Source organism: Pelophylax lessonae, assembly GCF_965119305.1.
Source record: "Pelophylax lessonae genome assembly, chromosome: 8".
Lineage (NCBI taxonomy): Eukaryota > Metazoa > Chordata > Amphibia > Anura > Ranidae > Pelophylax > Pelophylax lessonae.
This window is the reverse complement of record NC_138775.1, coordinates 78,732,213-78,750,564: the sequence shown is the minus strand read 5'-3', so window position 1 is coordinate 78,750,564 and position 18,352 is coordinate 78,732,213. Positions and strand designations below refer to the sequence as shown.

At 42.2% G+C, this 18,352-nt stretch overlaps 1 protein-coding gene across 2 annotated transcripts in view; it reads left to right on the top strand.

The window, feature by feature from the left end:
* The window catches only part of ATG7 (autophagy related 7), a 460,198-nt gene that overhangs the window by 339,920 nt on the left and 101,926 nt on the right, over window positions 1–18,352 (top strand). The gene's annotated exons all lie outside the window — the stretch shown is intronic.

The window sequence follows — 18,352 nt, the reverse complement described above, 5'->3', positions numbered from 1 at the left end:
CTTCTGATCATCCTTGAGATGGTTCTACACCTTCATTTGAGTCCAGCTGTGTTTGAGTATACTGATTGGACTTGATTAGGAAAGCCACACACCTGTCTATATAAGACCTTCCAGATCACAATGCATGTCAGAGCAAATGAGAATCATGAGGTCAAAGGAACTGCCTGAAGAGCTCAGAGACAGAATTGTGGCAAGGCACAGATCTGGCCAAGGTTACAAAAAGATTTCTGCTGCACTTAAGGTTCCTAAGAGCACAGTGGCCTCCATAATCCTCAAATGGAAGACGTTTGGGATGACCAGAACCCTTCCTAGAGCTGGCCGTCCGGCCAAACTGAGCTATCGGGGGAGAAGAGCCTTGGTGAGAGAGGTAAAGAAGAACCCAAAGATCACTGTGGCTGAGCTCCAGAGATGCAGTCAGGAGATGGGAGAAAGTTGTAGAAAGTCAACCATCACTGCAGCCCTCCACCAGTCGGGGATTTATGGCAGAGTGGCCCGACGGAAGCCTCTCCTCAGTGTAAGACACATGAAAGCCCGCATGGAGTTTGCTAAAAAACACCTGAAGGACTCCAAGATGGTGAGAAATAAGATTCTCTGGTCTGATGAGACCAAAATAGAACTTTTTGGCCTTAATTATAAGCGGTATGTGTGGAGAAAACCAGGCACTGCTCATCACCTGTCCAATACAGTCCCAACAGTGAAGCATGGTGGTGGCAGCATCATGCTGTGGGGGTGTTTTTCAGCTGCAGGGACAGGACGACTGGTTGCAATCGAGGGAAAGATGAATGCGGCCAAGTACAGGGATATCCTGGACAAAAACCTTCTCCAGAGTGCTCTGGACCTCAGACTGGGCCGAAGGTTTACCTTCCAACAAGACAATGACCCTAAGCACACAGCTAAAATAACGAAGGAGTGGCTTCACAACAACTCTGTGACTTGAATGGCTCAGCCAGAGCCCTGACTTAAACCCAATTGAGCATCTCTGGAGAGACCTAAAAATGGCTGTCCACCAACTTTTACCATCCAACCTGACAGAACTGGAGAGGATCTGCAAGGAGGAATGGCAGAGGATCCCCAAATCCAGGTGTGAAAGACTTGTTGCATCTTTCCCAAAAAGACTCCTGGCTGTATTAGATCAAAAGGGGGCTTCTACTAAATACTGAGCAAAGGGTCTGAATACTTAGGACCATGTGATATTTTTTTCTTTTTTAATAAATCTGCAACAATGTCAACAATTCTGTGTTTTTCTGTCAGTATGGGGTGCTATGTGTACATTCATGAGGAAGAAGAATGAACCTAAATGATTTTAGCAAATGGCTGCAATATAACAAAGAGTGAAAAATTTAAGGGGGTCTGAATACTTTTCGTACCCACTGTGTATATATATATATATATATATATATATATATATAGTATTGTTAAGCAAAGTGGAAGATCCACTGTATCAAAATACAATTGCATCGGTGAAATACAATCTCTTTGAGTCACTGTCTGATGGCGCAGTCCGAAGTTTCATCTCTTTGTTTACATTGTCATGAAAGTGAATTGTAATTTGTGTGTTTCATTTGCTGTGAGGTATATATTATATAATGAGATTTTCCTGATGCTAGTACTATCCATCTGTGTAGGGTGGAGAAAGTGACCTATATGTCACTCCCAGATGACCTATTTTACTTAATCCCAAAAGTGACCTCAGATGTGATTAAATTGGTTACCATCTTTATGAACTCATATCAGGGTGGAGGTAGATGTAAAATGTCCTAATAAAACAGTGAACATTACAGCATAGTTCTAGTTTCATCTCAAATACTCAAGTTTTATTTAATAAAACTTAGATTTAATTTTGATGTGTGTACTGAGAGGTCAGCTGGTTTTTCTCCCAAAAATATCAAACAATGCTGTTAATGGGTTTGATTGTTGATAAAACATAGTGACTTTAGATTTAATTTACAGTATTATTAATATACTGTAGGTACACTCAAGTCAAATTATAAAAATAAAGTTGCACTTTGCCCATGCATGGCGATAACAAATTTCCCCCTTCCTTTCACTCCCCTGATGTTCTGCGTATCTACCATAAGCAAAAGAAGGAAGCCCTGTGCAAACTCCAAGTTATGGCTTAGAGCTTACACAGGAATGAGGTTTCTCTTCCCACCCCGTATTAACAGTACATGGCCAATCACCAAGCACCATTGTTTTCATGTGGGAAGGGGAGTGAGTCACATGCTTTCCCATATATCCAGTATTTTTCTTCCCTTTTGGTGTCTAAATGGGGTCGTGGGGAGCTAAGAGACGGTGATTATGTGGTTTTGCTGATAAGAAAATTCAATGAACCTGCTGCCTTGTCCTACAAAGTAAAAAACTAAAGCACGGGTTTCCTTCCAAGGGACATTGTTACTTTGAACATCTCTTCTGCTGCCCTCCCCCCAACTCCACCCCCACCCCTTTGATAAATATCTTATCAGCAATCCCTTTCTGCTCTTCTTTAACCAGCCACAATACCTGACATTTCTGAGTATATAGGAACATGGGATCTCCTCCCCTGTTACTCAGCCAATTGCTAGGCATGAGAACGATCACATAAGCTGGGCAGTGACGTCACCACTCACCTGGGCCACCAGCACAAATAATTTCTATAACAGCTGTGGAATTGCTTATGATTGCTGGTGATTTAAGTATAGAGGGTTTGAGGAGGGCTTTGGAAACATACTTTGTTATTGGAAAGCCAGAATTGTCTGCACCCTGAAAGTCCTTAAAGTACCATGTATTAAAGTTTATTTCTGTAAAATAATTTTGCAATTTTGTACGTAAATTTAGGAACATTTAACCACTTAAGCCCCGGAAGATTTTACCCCCTTCCTGACCAGGGCCTATTTTGCGATTCGGCACTGCGTGACTTTAACGGACAATTGCGCGGTCGTGCGCCACTGTACCAAAACAAATTTGACATCCTTTTTTTCCCACAAACAGAGCTTTCTTTTGGCGGTATTTGATCACCTGTGCGATTTTTTGATCATGCGCTATAAACAAAAAAAAAAGCGTAAATTTAGCAAAAATAACAATATTTTTCACATTTTTTTATATGAAATTCCCCCCAAAAATGTAAAAATCTAAATGTTTTAACATTTTTGGCCAATTTGTTTTATGCCACATATGTTTGGTAAAAAAATGGCAAAAAGCGTATTTTTATTGGTTTGCGCAAAAGTTATCGCGTTTACTAACAAAGGGAAAGATTTTTGTCATTTTTGTTGTTTTTTTTTTAACGCGTAATGGCGGCGATCTGCAATTTTTTTTGCAGTACTGCGACATTGCGGCGGACAGATCTGACCCTTGACTGACATTTTTGACACTTTTGGGGTTGCCAGTGACATTACTACAGTAATCAGTGCTATACATATGCACTGTTACTGTAAAATGACACTGGCAGTGAAGGGGTTAACTTTTTTTGAGAGGGAGGGGTTATGTGTGTCCCTAGGGGCGTGATTCTAACTGTGATTGGCTGTGGTTTGAGGTGTAGGAACAGTGATCAACGGTCCTACATAGTAGAACCGTATGATCACTATTCCTACACAGGGGAGAATGACAGGCGGCTTGTTTACATTAGCCGCCTGCCTTTCTCCTGCTCTAACGGACGATCACGAGTGACCGGCGGACATCGGGTCCGCCGGTCACACGCGCGGGGGGGTCCGTGACCGCGCGGGAGCACGCCTCCGGCGGCGTGCGTGCGCTCGCTCCCTAGACCCTCACAGGCTAGCGACGTAGTACTACGTCGCTTTGCCTGTGAGGGGCTGACCGCCGCAGTAAATAGTTGTGCGGCGGTCGGCAAGCGGCTACCTGACGAAAAGCCGTTACAGTTTCCCATTAATGATTTTTATGTTTCCATCATCCTCATGTGGCATTGGTAAATGTAATTGATGCAAACCAGGGTGAGAAATAAACATAATGCAAATACTAAATTATGCATTAAAGAGGAACTCTGGCTTAATGGAAAGGCAGGATATTGTTTCAAATGATTAGCTGTTAATGTAACTGTCTGAAAAAGGCACAGGGACATTAGAAACCGTAAAGGCTCATTCATACAATACAGCAATTTCAATTAAATACTCTGCTTCCATAATTTTTTTGTTCAGAGAAGTAATTTTTATTTTTCTAAAACAACATTTGGGTTTAGTTATCTTACCAGCTTAGCTGCAAATATAAATACACATCTTAAACTAGATTTTATGATCTTGCTCATTTTTGAAGCACACGTTTAAAAGATGTGCTTTTTGTAAATTTTACCTGTATGTACCAATACTTTAAAAACTTGTATCTTTGAATAATTTGTGGTTAGTAATGGCCCACTCACTGAAAACATTGCACTCAATATGTAGCAGAACAAGTATGTAAACATGTAAAGTCATATCAAGTGTACTTTAAAGTATAACTAAAGGCAAAACTTTTTTTTAGTTTCGGATAGAGCAGTGAGGGATTTGAACACCTGTCAGATTTTTATTGTGTCTGTTCCCCAGTTAGGGAGATTCAATCTCTCCCTTTGTCCTACGTACCATTATATGTGACCGGAAGTAAAGTAAATCTCCCTGATGGGATACAGATGTCAAAAAAGAAACTGTAGGGCTTAATTTATCCAGAATAAAAAACTGCAACAATATCCCAAAATGTGAATTCACTGAAAACACTATAACTTATATTCCATATTCCTATATTTCTAGTGCAAACTAGAAGCCATAGTGGCCTATGTTACTGCTTGGGGTACAGGGAAGAACCTGTCCTAAATGCTGTCTCATAGCCTAGTATTTTTTTCAGACCGCTTTTTTTTTTTTTTTTTTTTTATAAATGAGGTAAAATAAAAATGCAGATTGTTCAGGTGTCTATGTAAGATCACAGCTATCCAGTTTCAAAAAGGGTTTCTTTGAATTTTATTTTTAATTAGGTTCCAGATCAAAAATAAACACAATGGCATAGTTAACATAGCTAATACTTTAAGACAAGGATCTTTTATTAAAAAAAAAAAAAAAAAAAAAAGACTGTTACTTTCAGCCAAGTCCAATTAATTTTTTTTAAATTAAGGTGAAATGACTGAAAATAAATATCTCTGTCCATCTGTGACACGTTGTGATTTGAGCCAAAATGTTATTTTAAATATAAAAGACCTGTTAATAAAATCATTTACTATTTTTGGAGTTGACACTCTCCGCTCCATAGAGGAGACTGGAGGGCCTGATCCGGTCCGCCTGAAAAACTGACAGGCAAGACCGATTGGTCCACCTGTATGAAAGGGCCCTTACCCTTCAGGGGTTGCACATGTGCTCTTAATGTAGTATTGATATGGGTACTTTATAGTCCTGCCATGTCTTTGCCAATAGACCTTCTTATCCTTCTAGTTGACATCACTGACAACCTTGATATCTCCAGATACATATATATCTATCTAAAATGGAAATCACCTTCTTTGCCGACTATTCATGGTTGGAAGACTACAACTAATGGGGTTCTCCCTATATACAAACTCCTCTATGCTAGTTAAAATGTCCTCAAAAAGTTTGATAAAATTTCATCTAGTTGGATTCATGCTCAGGATATTTATTATGTTCTAAGACGCTCTTTCTTTGTTTCTCTTTCCACTGCATGGCTCTTGACGGTGGGTAGGATTATATCCCTACATCCATTTTTCTTCCCCTCCCCTTCTTTACCCTTTTCTCAATGGCTTTATACCATATGTTTTTCTATGCTAAAGGTACAGACCGACTTTTCCGCATTCAGGGGCCAATGGATGGGGCCATGTATTGTAAAATCTTGGATGAGTTCCTTCTCCCCTCAGCCAAAACACTGAAGATGTGTCATGGATAGGTCTTTTAGCATGACAATGACCCTGACACGTACCTGGGAGGAGTCTGAGTTGACGAGGTCGGCCTCTCTTATATCTCCGGCCCAGACCCCACTGAAGGTGAGACAGAGGGTGTCAAAGGCCAGGAGGGACACGAGTGCCTGTGGTTGTTGATGGATCAGGATAGGCTGCTTGTCCGGATCCTGGAAACTGGAACATGCAATGCTGTATGGAACATGTGCAGCAGATAGCCAGGCAAGCACTCGGGTAGTTCTGAGAGACAGAGTCAGAGTAGTAGGAAAGCCAGGGTCATCAACAGGCGGTGCAGCAGGGTACCAAATCGTAAGCAGAGCCAAAGTCAGAGACGGAGCCGGGTCAGGTTTAGCAGAGAAGCAGAAGCAGAATCCAAGTTCAGAACAAGCCAGGTCAGCAACAGGGAAGCATACAGGTATCATCAGGTCACAGGAAACAGCTGAAGATCAGTCAGCACAGGAAACAGGAATGAACTTCCTTTAAATAGCCTGTCTGGTACCACGCCCATTAGTCATTCTTCTGGGAATAGCCTGTGCACGGCCACGCCCCAGACGTCTCACAGGGATTCCCTGACATTGCCCCCCCCTTAAGGGCAGCCTCCGGATGCCCAACATAGACCGTTTTTCCGGATGTTGTAGAAGGTAGGCTCGTAACAATCGAGGAGCATGGACGTTTGAAGCAGGTTCCCAGGAATTATCCTCAGGGCCATAGCCCTTCCACTTGATAAGAAGCTGTGTCCGACCACCCCTTCATTATACAGTCCAGAATAGACTCCACCTCAAATTATTCATTACCTTCGATCAAAAGGGGAGCAGGAACTTCAGATCCACGATCTGGGAAGGGGTTGGGAACGGCTGACTTCAGTAAAGGAACGTGGAACACGGGATGGATCTTCAGATTACCTGGTAAGATTAATTCGAATGCCACAGAATTGATCTTCTTCCTGATAGAAAATGGACCTAGGTATCTTGGGCCAAGCTTTTTTGAGGGACACTTTAATCTCAGGTTTGCTGTAGATAGCCAGACCTTATCCCCCGGTTTTAAATTAAAATTCCCTCTCCTTCTTCTATCAAAAAATGTTTTATTACCAGCCTGTGCCTTCAAAATGGTTTCCTGCAAAAGCTGACTGTTGGCATTAAGAAAATTTAGTCTTTCTTGTACAGCTGGTACAGCAGATTCCATAGGTAACTCAGGTAGGAAGGAGGGGTGATATCCATAATTCGCATAGAAAGGAGACTGCTTGGTGGCGGAATGAACGGAGTTATTATAAGCAAATTCCGCTTAGGGAGGAGTAACACCCAGTCGTCTTGAGAAAAAGAAGAGAAGCACCTTAAATATTGTTCAAGAGTTTGGTTTGTCCTCTCGGTCTGTCCGTTTGTTTGTGGGTGGTAGGCAGAAGACAAACAAAGTTCAATGTTTAATGCTTCACATAAAGCTTTCCAAAACTTGGAAGTGAACTGCACCCCACGATCAGAGACCATGCTGGCTGGAATGCCATGCAATCTCACCACTTCTTTGATAAACGTGGAGGCAGTTTCGGAGGCAGAGGGAGTTCCTTTCAGAGGTATAAAGTGTGCCATCTTGGAAAGACGATCAACTACGACAAAGATAGTTGTAAACCCTTCAGATGGAGGAAGTTCCACAATAAAGTCCATAGAGATCATACTCCATGGTTTTTCAGGTACGGGGAGGGATTCCAACAGGCCCCAGGTCTTGGCCCGATCAGACTTGTTTCTGAGACACACAGAGCAGGATCTGACATAGTTTTTACAGTCCTTTAACCAATCTGGCCACCAAAAGGAACGGGAGACCAAATCAGAGGTTTTATGGATACCAAAGTGTCCAGCCAGAAGATGATCATGACACTTCTTAAGAATGGTGACCCTCAGTTGTTCGGGAATAAAAATTTGTTCCTTGTGGAAATAAAGTCCATCCCTCTGCTGGAGATGCAAGTTCAGAGGAGGTGGGGAGTTTGCAACTGTCCCCTTGATCTGTGACATCAAGTCTGTTTGCAAGAGTAGGAAATTCTTAGCTGGCAAGATGGTGTCAGGTTCAGGAGGTGGAGCTGGTTCAGGAAACATGCGAGAAAGGGCATCAGGTTTGCAATTCTTAGAGCCCGGACGAAAAGTTATATGGAACACAAATCGAGAGAAGAAAAGTGCCCATCTTGCCTGTCGAGGTCATAATCTTTTCGCGGTTCTTAAATATTCTAAGTTCTTATGGTCTGTAAAAATAAGGATAGGGTGTGCAGCCCCCTCCAGTAGGTAGCGCCATTCCTCCAGGGCAGCCTTTATGGCTAACAGTTCACGATCTCCTACGTCATAGTTCCTCTCAGAGGAGCTTAATTTTCTGGAGAAAAAGGCAATAGGGTAGAGTAGGGACTTGGCTCCTTGTCGTTGGGATAGTATAGCCCCGACCGCATTTTCAGAGGCATCCACTTCAAGTACATAGGCTAAAGCGGGATCTGGGTGTTTTAAATTGGGAGCGGAAGTAAACAGAGTCTTTAATAGTTCAAAGGCGGCTTGAGCCTCTGGAGTCCATTTGAATGGGGTAAACTGTTTGGTCAGCTGTGTGATGGGGGATATGATGCCAGAAAAGTTCTTTATAAACTTCCTGTAAAAATTAGCGAAGCCCACAAAGCGCTGTACTGCTTTCTTGTCCTCGGGGGCAGGCCATTCCAGTACGGCAGATACCTTTTTCGGGTCCATAGCAATGCCATCCGCAGAGATAATGAGTCCCAGAAATTGGATAACCTGTTTTTCGAACTCACATTTCTCCGCCTTTGCGTAAAGACGGTGTTGGCGAAGTCTGTCCAGTACCTTCTTTACATGGTTTCTGTGTAGGTCGAGAGAACTGGAAAATACAAGGATATCATCCAAGTATACGATGATAAACAAATCAAGATAGTCCCGAAATATATCATTAACAAGATGTTGGAATGTGGCTGGGGCATTACAAAGACCGAATGGCATGACCAGATATTCGAAATGCCCAAAGCGCGTTCGAAACACGGTTTTCCATTCGTCTCCTTCACGAATTCTGACTAGGTTGTAGGCACCCCTCAAATCAAGTTTGGAGAACACCTGTGCCCCTCGTAACCTCTGAAAAAGTTCGGGAATTAGGGGAAGAGGATAACGATTCTTGACAGTTATCTTATTGAGATCGCGATAATCCACACAGGGACTAAGGGTATGGTCCTTTTTCTCAACAAAGAATATGCCCGCTCCTGCGGGTGAAGTGGAGGGTCGGATGAATCCTTTTTCCAGGCTTTCATTAATGTAGTTACGGAGAGTCTCTAATTCGAGCTCAGAGAGAGGGTAGATCCGGCCAAAAGGTATTTCAGCCCCTGGCAGCAGTTCAATGGGGCAATCGTATGTACGATGGGGAGGAAGAGAATCAGCGCTCTTTTTATTGAAAACATCCAGCTATTCGTGGTAAACTGTGGGTACCAGTTTCAAGACTTCGGCGTCCGGGTGGATACCAAGGAGAGAGGTAACAGTAAGAGACTCCTCAGGAACACAGTGTGCCCGGCAGTAGGGAAAAGAGAAGGAAATCTCACCCGTGAGCCAATTGATGCTAGGGTTATGGGCCTTCAGCCAGGGTATACCAAGAATGACAGGAAACATGGGTGATGTTATAACGTCCAGGCAAAGGAATTCTTGATGACCAGAGGAGGAAGAGCAGAAAATTGGAGCCGTCTCTTGTGTCACTGGACCAGACTTGATACCAGAGCCATCAGCCAGGTGAACAACAAACCCTTGTTTCTTGGTACAGAGAGATAGATTGTGTTGGGCTGCAAATGTCACATCCACAAAACAGCTACAGGCCCCAGAGTCTATAATAGCAGGAACAGAGATAGTCTTTTCAGGAAGTTTCAGATGGCAAAGCAAGGTGAGATGTGTTTGATTAGTCCCGGGTGGATGCATCATAGAAATCCAGTTAGAGGAGGTTCTGCAAGGCCTCACAGGACAAGTCTGAATGTGGTGACCGGCATCGCCACAGTAGAGGCAGAGATTGGAGCGATACCGACGAAGACGTTCCGATGTGGACAGAGGGGATCTCTGGAAACTCTTTCGTGAAGGGTAGCGAGGTACCTCTGGGGGGTTAACGGTAATGAGAGGAGTATCAGCCCCAAACTCTGGGCGGACCAAAGGAGCCTTGTTAGTTCTTTCGGCTTGCCTCTCACGTAGCCTCCGGTCAATCTGGATGACAAGGTTCACCAGGTCTTCCAAGGCCGTTGGTACCCCCACCCTGGCAAGTTCATCCTTTAGGGCATCAGACAAACCAAGACGGAACTGATGATGGAGGGCCGAATGGTTCCACAGAGTATCGGCACTCCATACACGGAAATCTGTCACATAATCCTCAACAGGCCTTAGGCCTGGCTTTAACTTGCTAAGCTTTGATTCAGCAGTCCGATGACAAAAAGGATCTGCGTATAGCTGGGACATGGCAGGAAAAAAAAAGTCCATGGTTGTCAAGGCTGGATCGTGTTGTTCCCGAAGATGGAAAGCCCAGGATTGGGGCTCATCCCGAAGGAGCGAGATAATGAACCCCACCTTGGTATCTTGTGAAGAGAAGGTTTGAGGCAACAGGGAAAAGTATAGTTCACAAGAATTACGAAAAGTCCGAAATTTTCTTCGATTTCCAGAAAAACGTTCAGGAATGGGAACCCGAGGTTTCGGGTGGAAATCCGCCGCACAGGATGTGCTGGGCTCCGTCAGAGAAGAGTCATTTTTGCGGGCCGATAATTGATCTTCGATGCAATCCAATTTTCCTTGCAGGCTTTGTACCATGTGGGATAGTGCAGAGATCGATCGGCAAACGTTCTCCAGTGGAGAGATCTCCCTTTCAGACTCCATAGTTGGCTGACTGATACTGACACGTACCTGGGAGGAGTCTGAGTTGACGAGGTCGGCCTCTCTTATATCTCCGGCCCAGACCCCACTGAAGGTGAGACAGAGGGTGTCAAAGGCCAGGAGGGACACGAGTGCCTGTGGTTGTTGATGGATCAGGATAGGCTGCTTGTCCGGATCCTGGAAACTGGAACATGCAATGCTGTATGGAACATGTGCAGCAGATAGCCAGGCAAGCACTCGGGTAGTTCTGAGAGTCAGAGTAGTAGGAAAGCCAGGGTCATCAACAGGCGGTGCAGCAGGGTACCAAATCGTAAGCAGAGCCAAAGTCAGGGACGGAGCCGGGTCAGGTTTTGCAGAGAAGCAGAAGCAGAATCCAAGTCCAAGTTCAGAACAAGCCAGGTCAGCAACAGGGAAGCATACAGGTATCATCAGGTCACAGGAAACAGCTGAAGATCAGTCAGCACAGGAAACAGGAATGAACTTCCTTTAAATAGCCTGTCTGGCACCACGCCCATTAGTCATTCTTCTGGGAATAGCCTGTGCACGGCCATGCCCCAGACGTCTCACAGGGATTCCCTGACAGACCCAAAACATACCACCAAGGCAACAAAGGAGTGGCTCAAGAAGAAGCACATTAGGGTCATAGAGTGGCCTAGCCAAAATTTATGGAGGGAGCTGAAACTTCGAGTTGCCTAGCGACAGCCAAGAAACCTTAAGGATTTAGAGAAGATCTGTAAAAAAAGAATGGACCAAAATCCTTTCTGAGATGTGTGCAAACCTGGTCACTAACTACAAGAAATGTCTTACCTCTGTGCTTGCCAACAAGGGTTTCTCCACAAAGTACTAAGTCATGTTTTGCTTAGGGATCAAATACTTATTTTACTCACTGAACTGCAACTCAATTTATATAATTTGTGTTATGTGTTTTTCTGAATTTTTGGTTGATATTCGGTCTCTATCATTTAAAATACACCTATGATAAAAATTATAGACCCATCATTTTTTGGAAGTGGGCAAACTTACAAAATCTGCACGGGATCAAATAATTATTTTCCCCACAGTATATGCAGTGCATCTGCAGTGAGAATTTAGGCTTGGTTCACATATATGTGAATTGAATGTGTTTTTAACCGCATCCAATTTGCATGACATGTGAAATAATATTTTTTTCCATTAAAGCTATTCACATATATGCGGTGCATCCATAGTGCAAATTTAAAAGTAGTTCTGTGTGTTTTCTTAGAACTGCGGTACAGTTCAGGTGCGACTTCTAGGCTCATAACGTTTTATGGAAACGCTTTTGAACCGCTAATGTATTCAGGATTCAGTTCAGGATTTCTGCACAGATTGCTCTCCTACTACAGGAGTTGACACCCTTTATCTACTATGCATTGGCCAGCACTGTAAATGCAGCTGTGACAAAAATCCCGTCCTGGGCCTTGCACATTTGCATCAGAACTGCTTCAAAAATGCACCTGAACCACTGAAGAAATGTTTTTTTTATTCACAGTGAAAACTGACATAGAATTTACATCGGACTTGTGTGTGTCCCAGCCTTACAGATACATTCTGTGCCTACAATGGGGGAGATTTGCTAAAACTGGTGCACACAGAATCTGGTGCAGGTGTTCATAGTAACCAATCCGCATCTAACGTCAGCTTGTTCAATTAAGCTTTGACAATAAAACCTGGAAGCTGATTAGTTACTATGCACAGCTGCTCCAGATGCTGTGTGCACCAGTTTTACTAAATCTCTCCCATAGGGTTGGAATAGATCTGATATTTCTCTTACAGTGTTCTATTGTATTGCTGTGACAACTATTTAATACCTGGGCTACAAAATGAATGCCATTTGTTTTGCACTGCTTTATATAAATGCAATAAAATCAAAACTATTAAAGAAAAAAGAGAGAAAACAAATCTGTGCTTGGCTGATCGTTATCCTTAAAGTGGAGCTCCCAGGCTCCTTCAGAAATAAATAAAAGTCAGCAGTTTCAATTTTGTAGCTGCAGACTTTTAATATTAGGACACTTACCTGTACACGAATCCAGCGGTGTGTTCACTCGAGCCGATTTTTCAATGGGCTCTCGGGTGCTGCAGCCGCCATCTCAGCAAAGGGAAACCGGCAGTGAAGTCTTGCAGTTTTACAGCCGGTTCCCTACTGCGCATGTGCGAAGCACGCTGCGCTTTGTGAATGGCCCAGCGGTGGTGGAAGGAGGAGAGGGGCCAAACTTCCAGTTGAGTTTGCTGTCAAAACCAGGTAACCGCCCCCCCCCCCCCTCTGAAAGGTGCCAAATGTAGCAGCGGAAGAGGTCAAGCACTGAGTCTCTCAGGTTACGTTCTTTGAGAAACTTCCTGCTATACAAACTGGCACTATGACAACAGTTTTAAAAATGTGGGTGCTGTTGGTCGAGTTGTACCTACCTCCTCCTTCTGTGGAGTGTCTCTGACAAGCTGAACTATACCAAACCCAGTCAGGGTTCTGATTCCTTTTTTCCTTTTCCCCTGGTATTCTCCTTCTACAGTTCATTGGAAACTGAGTTATCTATACTTCACACAATACCATGTGTTGTATTTTATTTTGCAACTCTGTGGAACATTCCTGGGTTTGTTACTCCTTTAGGACTTCTGTAATGATCTGATCGATCATAGACTGAGGGAAGATACCTGTGTCGACACTGCATTTTCTTATTACTCTGCTTGGGTTAAGCCATACACTAGCAATGTCCCAATCCAGCATATGCCTGTATTTGTCTACTTTTTGAAAATAATAAAAATATATTCAACAAAAAAAAGTGTTAACTGGAGTTAGACTTTAATGCCTTTGTCATTTACATAAAGTCTATTTAATGGATGGTAGGATCAACAGGATCAATCAAACTATTTTACATGGGGGATGCAGGAAAAACAAAAACTGCTGTGTAATTCTTGTGGCAGATTACTTCTTATACATTGACATTTGTTATTTTGACTGAAGTTCTGCCTTAACTTACATTAGGAGATCAAAGAGACTAAAGAGCTACAGAAACATTTTAGCTTAGACTAGGACTCTACACTGGCCAAAACAATTTTTGGAAAGAGTGGGTATTGTTTAGAAGATTTTTCAGGTTTTTAATGTGGTTTCTGAAACCGTTGTTTAGAATTTCTTCTTACTTCCTGTGCGGTCACCAAGACAGGAAGTGAGTAAAATAATTAATAAAGAAGTAATAATGTTTTTTTAAAAAGGCTGGGGAAGGGTGTCCAAATCCACAATGGGCAGGTTTTGACAGCTGTCTGTGACTTTACTGAGCAAACCTCCCACCTTGTTTGATCTCTAGTAGACACAAATGACAATAAAATCCTGATTAAACTTTACAACTCTTTGCATTTCCCAAAACCAAAAAGCAAGTTTAGGCTGAAGTTGGGGTTTAAGCAGATCAAAGCCCTGATTTCCAGTGACCTTTTAGAAAGTGAGAATGTAATAATTACAAATTGTAGCATAAACACTTCTATTGCACCATAATTCATGATAATATTTTTGTATCATTTTACCCAAAAAAGTTTTGAGAAGAACATTTTAATTATTCTTACAGGTTTCCTGACTAGGGCCCAGTTTTGTGCTATGCCTATGTACATTTAGTTGCTAAAAACTTCTTTAAACACTGTTCTTAGAGCTAAACTGTTTAAAGATGAGACCATGAGACTTTTTTAATAGGCCACCTGGTAATACTTTACAGGCTCTTGAGTTTTTCCAGGATTCAGGTATCTTTTTTATGGTCCCAATAAAATATATCACAAGCTGTAACCCTTCTCTCTTCTGTTCAAGAGAGCGACTGCAAGTCTGTTCAGTCTTCCTTTGTCACAAGCAAAAGTGTAATTTATTATGTGCCATTTCTGGAAGTCAAGCCATTACATTTGGAAGTAATTTCTAATGCCTGGATGAGATACCTGTGTGCTATAAAGCTTGAAAATCACCAATTTTAATTGGTGAAGTTACTTTATGTTGCTTTTACCTTCTCCATTGTGGTTGTGTTCCAACTGACAAGCCGAGGGCCAGATGTAAAGCTCGCATGGGATCCCATTGTGCTGAGCGAGTCTGGTGAGTCACAGGCAGGAAAAGGTAATCACGGAAAGCAGTGCAATAAAGGGAAATGTTTCTAAGTATAGGTGCAAAACAGCAGGAAAATCATTATAGTGACGTTCGTTGTACTCCCCTGCCAAGTAGAGTCCAATGTTTTTACTAATGTGAGCTGTTGATGATTTATGTGCCCAGTGAAATTCCCAAGTTTTTTCTTTTTTTTTTTTTTAAGTGTATGTATAGCCAAGCTTTTTAAAATGTTCTTTAGATAGAACAGGGGAGGTTTGAAATACTTTTTTTATTTTTTTTTTTTGCTGTCTGCATTCCGCTGTGGATATGTACCATCATTTACTGTCCCTGAGATACCACAGGAAGTGAGAGGAGATCTCTACAAACTGAGGGAAATTCCCCTTGTGGAAAATTGTCTCTGAATCAGGGCTTTCCACTGGAAAATATACCCTCGACTTTTTTCTGGTGACAACTTTAAACTTGGATTTCTCATCACTTTCTGTCTCACTAACAGTAGTCACCAAGAAAAATCGAGAAGGTTACTGTACCCAACAGAGACACAGACAATAATAAATACTGGATCTAATCTAATCTTTTCCCAAAAAAAAAAAAGTTTTGTCTATGCATACACATTAAAGTGGAGCTTCACCCAAAAGGGGAAGCTCAGTTTGTTTGCACCCTTCCCCCTCTATTACCACATTTCTCAGTTTTTGGTGGAGCGGGTACCAGGTTTTGAAAGATGCCCGCTCCCACTTCTGGATCACATTGCCGCGATGATCTACAAGGAAGTTCAGCCCCTCCTCCTTCCCCTCAAAGCCTTCTGGGACACACAGGTCGAGGAACACTGCGGGACCATTCACATAGCGCAGTGTGCCTAGCGCTTCCCAGCCAGTTTTCCTTACCTAACATGCCCAGCGCCTGCACTCGATGCCAATTGAAGAATCGGCTTGGGTGCCGACATCACTGGATCCCTGGACAGGTAAGTTTTCTTATATTAAAAGTCAGCAGTTACAGTATTTTTAGCTGCTGACATGATTTTTTTTTTTGGGGGGGGGGGGAGACTGGAGCTCCTCTTCAAGTTTAAACCTTCAACATCAACCTACTTAAAAAGTTTTTTCCTTGTAAAGTGTATTATTTGTAAATTGAATAGAACTGACTGTAAGAAAAATACTTATATATATAATTTATTTCTTATACTACTGATAAGAACTGTAAGATTTATACATTTGTTTCTTGTTATGAATATATGGTGTACCTCCTGCTCTGTCTGTGTGGTTTACAATATGTGGGGTGGACCACATGGGCACTGCAGGTGAGATTAAGAGAACACATAACATCAAGATGGGATTGTGTTCACATAGTTTATCCTTATTTTTTGAAACTTGTCATATTAAAAAGGTCCTATGTAGATAAAGTTTGTTGGCATTTATAAAGTGACTCTAAATTTGAGAGAATGGAACAGCGGAGAGCTCTCTAAACACAAGACTAAGTGAATGTATGAGTTGAAAATGTGAGCCCCACATGGTCAGAACATAGAATTGGATATCTTTGCTTTATAGATATGAAAATATTTTTGTGAACTATGTGTATGGTTGTTTTATAGTAATTTATGTATCATGGTAAAAAGGGCAGTGTCTTACTTTGAACAATTGCTTTTTTTTTTTTGTGAATGGACATCAGTTCTTTAGTCCGTGATGACATCTGTTTTGATTGAATTCATTTGGCACAGACCAGGGGTTCCGGTTTTACATGCTGTCCTCATACGTTACTTGCACTATTTTAACCTTCCATGGGATTACCATTTATTATTTCATCAGAAGGCTACAGTAAATTTGACTATACATGTATATCCTTACCAATTGCAAGTGTGAAGGAGTTCTCTAAGGATCATGGATGCACAGTAACATCTTAAGACTGCAGTTTGCCCTCTTGTTAACTCAGAGATCAAAGGATCTGGTGAGTTAAGCCAGCCATACATGGATCAAAATTTCGATCCATGTATGAACAAGGTGATTGTACAGAAGTCAATCTACCGGTCGACTTCTGTACAACTGGCCTGTCAGATTTTTGCCGCTAGATCAGTTCTGCAGGTTATAGCCTGCAATGCCGATCAGTGTATTCTGACAGCAGGTAAGTCTTTCCCGCTGTCAAAATAAAATAGCTTAGCTGGGCAGATTCCCCCTCATCCACATCAATGTGCAGATGGGAGAATAGAAAAAAATGTATGGGCAGCTTGTCTGTTTTCAGCACCATAGTGGAATTCATGTTGTGCATGTTCTTTGTTACTAGTGGAGTCCCATTAAAAGCACTGCCTATTTTTTTTTTAAAAAAAGTAAAAATATTAAAAGAAGGGGGCAGACTCGATGGACCACTTTGTCTTTTTTGTTCCGTCACTCTTCTATAAAGACTTCCGACTTACCTGCACTTGTTCTAGCTCTCTCAATCAGAAAGTATTGAAGCTAGTGGTTCTGCCTAATAGCCAGGCAGCTAGGATTTTACAGAAGGTAGAAAGCAATGGCAGGCCTGTATTTCTATCAGGAAAGGTTGGCTTTATAGCCCAATTGAACCCTCTGTTTAAATCCAATGTAGTTGAAAAATGCAGCATTTGAGAAGAAAAGGCTGCACCTGACTTGTTTTTCCTGCAGTTCAATTGTACCTCAAAAGCCCAGCCCATCTCAGCACAATGTAATGCAGGTCCAACGTGGATTTTGAACTACCATATGTACTGCTTAATTAAAGTAAATGAGATTTTGCTGACCTGCATTTTAGGTGCATTCCAAATACAGGGTTAAGAACATCCGACTTACAAACGACTCCTACTTACAAATGGAGAGAGACAACAGGAAGTGAGGAGAAATCTACCTCTAGGAAGAGAAATTCACTCCTGTAGGAGTTCTCATGAGAAAAAGGTGTCTCCACTGAAGCTTTATCATTAATCCTTGTTTCCACAACAACCCAAAATTTTCAAAATACAGTTGTCCTAGGGACAGAAAGGTAGGTGAAATCTTCTGAACATGGGCAGAGAGAGCAAAACAAATGGTACAGGGGTGTTAGCCCTTCCCTATGCTATCCAAAAAATGTAAAAACTATTATTTTGGCTGGAGCTGAACTTAAAAAGTGTACCTGTTCCAACTTACAAACAAATTCGACTTAAGAACAAACCTACAGTCCCTATCTTGTTTGTAACCCGGGGACCGCCTGTACATGCCAATCTTAGGAAAGTAATTCCCATCAGCGTAAGACGTAATGGAGTCACAGTCTAAATAGAAAAGCCTGTCCCCTGCAAGTCACTGCAGAATGGGACTCTTGATCTCAATGGGGAAGCAGTGGTCTCATTGCAAAAGTCTGACATGCCCCCAGTGAGCCAGACCTTTAACTCTGCAATTAGCAAGATCTCATGCTCCCTGCTGATTGGAGAGAGCTAGCTCTGATTCAGCAGGTGATGCATTGGTCTTCTGCATAAGAGAGCAGGAGGTCTCACTGTGCTTTACTCATTTCTACTAAGGCTGCTTTTCAAGAAAATAAACTAATGATTTTACACCCCTTTTGTTTTGATGTACCTGGAATGTA